Source organism: Atractosteus spatula (assembly GCF_055471065.1).
Source record: "Atractosteus spatula isolate fAtrSpa1 chromosome 10 unlocalized genomic scaffold, fAtrSpa1.hap1 SUPER_10_unloc_14, whole genome shotgun sequence".
In the NCBI taxonomy this organism is placed as follows: domain Eukaryota; kingdom Metazoa; phylum Chordata; class Actinopteri; order Semionotiformes; family Lepisosteidae; genus Atractosteus; species Atractosteus spatula.
The window spans coordinates 384,844-387,413 of record NW_028296617.1 but is presented as its reverse complement, the minus strand read 5'-3'; the positions used below and the strand labels follow the sequence as shown (position 1 = coordinate 387,413).

At 48.4% G+C, this 2,570-nt stretch overlaps 1 non-coding gene across 1 annotated transcript; it reads left to right on the top strand.

Moving 5' to 3' along the window:
• Positions 1–2,130: 2,130 nt before the first annotated feature.
• trnak-uuu (transfer RNA lysine (anticodon UUU)) lies at positions 2,131–2,203 on the top strand. The gene has a single exon. It is a non-coding gene; the product is annotated as a tRNA-Lys (tRNA).
• The last annotated feature ends 367 nt before the right edge of the window (positions 2,204–2,570 follow it).

The following is a 2,570-nucleotide window of genomic DNA, read 5'->3' as shown; positions in this document are numbered from 1 at the left end:
GCCTGGCCTGGGGGTTGGTGCTCATAGTGCTTTTAGTGCTGCAGGTGTTAATGGCGGAGGTGTTGGAGAGTGGCAGCTGTGGGGGATGGGTGGGTGAGTAGCCGTCGGGGGTTGTGGCTGTAGGCGGCCATGTTTGTGGGGGGATGGAGGAGGTATTGGGCAGTCGCAGCTGTGAAGGGTTAGGGAGCGTGTGGCTGTGGGGGGATGGGTGTTGCGCCACAGAGGACCCAGAATCAAACCTGTTAAAGAACTGGTTCAACTCGTTGGCCAACTCCAGGTTCCCCTCTGTTGCACCCCCAGCCTGTTTGAAGCCAGTGATCTCTCTCATACTGCTCCATACATCTCTCACCCTATTCCTTTGCAGCTTATCCTCTACCCTCCTCCTGTAGGCGTCCTTGCTCTCTCTTAACTTCTGCTTTAGCTCCCTCTGTACACGCTTGACCTCTTCCTTATCTCCCCTCCTAAAGGCTCTCTTCTTGTCATTCAGAAGAGCCTTCAGGTCGCTGGTAATCCAGGGTTTGTTATTGGAAAAGCAGTGTACGTCTTTGGTGGGGATGGTGTTGTCTACGCAGAAGTTAATATAGTCAGTGACACAGTCCACCATGCTGTCTATGTCGTCCCCATGTGGTTCGCACAGCACATCCCAGTCGGTGGCCTCCAAAGCACCACGAAGATCCTCCATAGCCTCCAGAGACCATCTCCTCACAGTCCTCATGGTCGCAGGTTGGCGCTGGACAATAGGCGTGTATATTGGTGTGAGCAAGACAAGGTTGTGATCTGATCTGCCAAGGGGGGGAAGGGCTGTGGAACTATATGCATCCTTAGCATTGGCATATAATAAGTCCAGTGTTTTGTTTTCTCTGGTCGGGCACTTAACAAACTGGTGGAAAGTAGGCAGAGTGGTGGAAATGGATACGTGGTTAAAGTCCCCTGAAATAGCTATAAAAGCGCTTGGGTGCTTTGTTTGTAGCCTGGCTGTGACTGCGTTTATGACGTCACACGCTACCTCTGCATTTGCCGTAGGTGGGATGTAAACAACAACAAAGATGGCGCATGTAAACTCCCGCGGCAGATAGTACGGACGCAGTCCTACGGCTACCAGCTCGATGTCCGGGTTGCAGACTCGCTCCTTAACATGAGTATGTCCAGGATTACACCATCTGTTGTTTACAAGCACCGCGAGCCCCCCTCCTTTCCTCTTACCGCTCTCGGTGTTTCTGTCCGCCCGCACCGTCTGAAAGCCGCCGATGGTAACATTCGAGTCCGGAATAAGTTCCTGCAGCCATGTCTCGGTGAAACACATGATACTGCATTCACGATACTCCCTCTGGCTTCTCACCAATGCTCCCAGTTCGTCCATCTTGTTCACTAAGGACCTCACATTTCCCATGATGATCGAAGGAAGGTAGGGTTTAAATCTCCTTCTCTTCGCCTTTCGCGTCGCACCAGCCCTACAGCCACGGCTTCTCCTCCTCAGCTCCTCCGGCACCGATGGCTTCTCTCCAGTGGGTAGAGCCGGACGCGCTAGCGCGATCAGCTGGTCCCGCGTGTAGACAATGCTTCTGTGGCTATCGGCATTGCAACTCGATAGCCACAGAGGTCCAAGTATCAGAAAAAGCAAGAAAACGTTTCTCAGCTTCCTAGTATCCATCATGTTGTGATCGCAAATCTAGTTGCCGGCAAAGGTATGAGGAAAAAACACTAACACACTAGCATTAACTAACTGAAAGAAACAAAAAGACAACAAATAGACACAGAGCTGCTGTAGCAGGCTGCCACTAACACGGCGCCATCTTGAAATGTTTCTTAACAACATTAAGAAAGAAAACATTTGTTTTCTTTCTTAATGTTGTTGATTAAAAGATCTTATTAAATGCGAAAAAATCTGAATGTGAAAAAAGGTCAAAATGCTATTGAAAAAATCAGTAATGTGAGGAAAGATTAATTGTGGGAGCCCCTTACCTCCCCATATCATGCTGTATTTCTCACTCATTCTACTGGGTGAGGTGCCGTCGCTTCTGGATAAAGTCTGTCAGTGGTCATTCCAGACGGGTCAGGTATGACTGCGCTTCGGCACAAGAAGAGACATGTGACTTACGAGGATCCCGACAGGGTCGTTTGTTTTCCAGAGCCCGGATAGCTCAGTCGGTAGAGCATCAGACTTTTAATCTGAGGGTCCAGGGTTCAAGTCCCTGTTCGGGCGTTTGTGTTTTCCTTAAGTGTATTGTGGATTTCATTATAATTCGTATTTTGTCTTCCACTCTTCTAGCTGTATTCTATTGTGAATGTCATTCTAAACCATCTTTTATCATTCCCTCTACTAGCTGTACTGTGGTTATTTTAAAAGTTCATCACTTGTATTTTCTTTAGTGTTTCCTTTCACAAACCGAAAATGTTCAAGACTATTTTGTCACCGCACTCCACGTAGATAATCACAGGAAAAGTAAAGGAAACGCAGTGAGGAGCTCACACAGCGAGTACTCTTGAATACAACAAGAGGAAAAGCACACACTGCACATCTGCGGAACATCACGTCCGAGTTTATAGTGACAGCAGAGATTGAGCGAAGT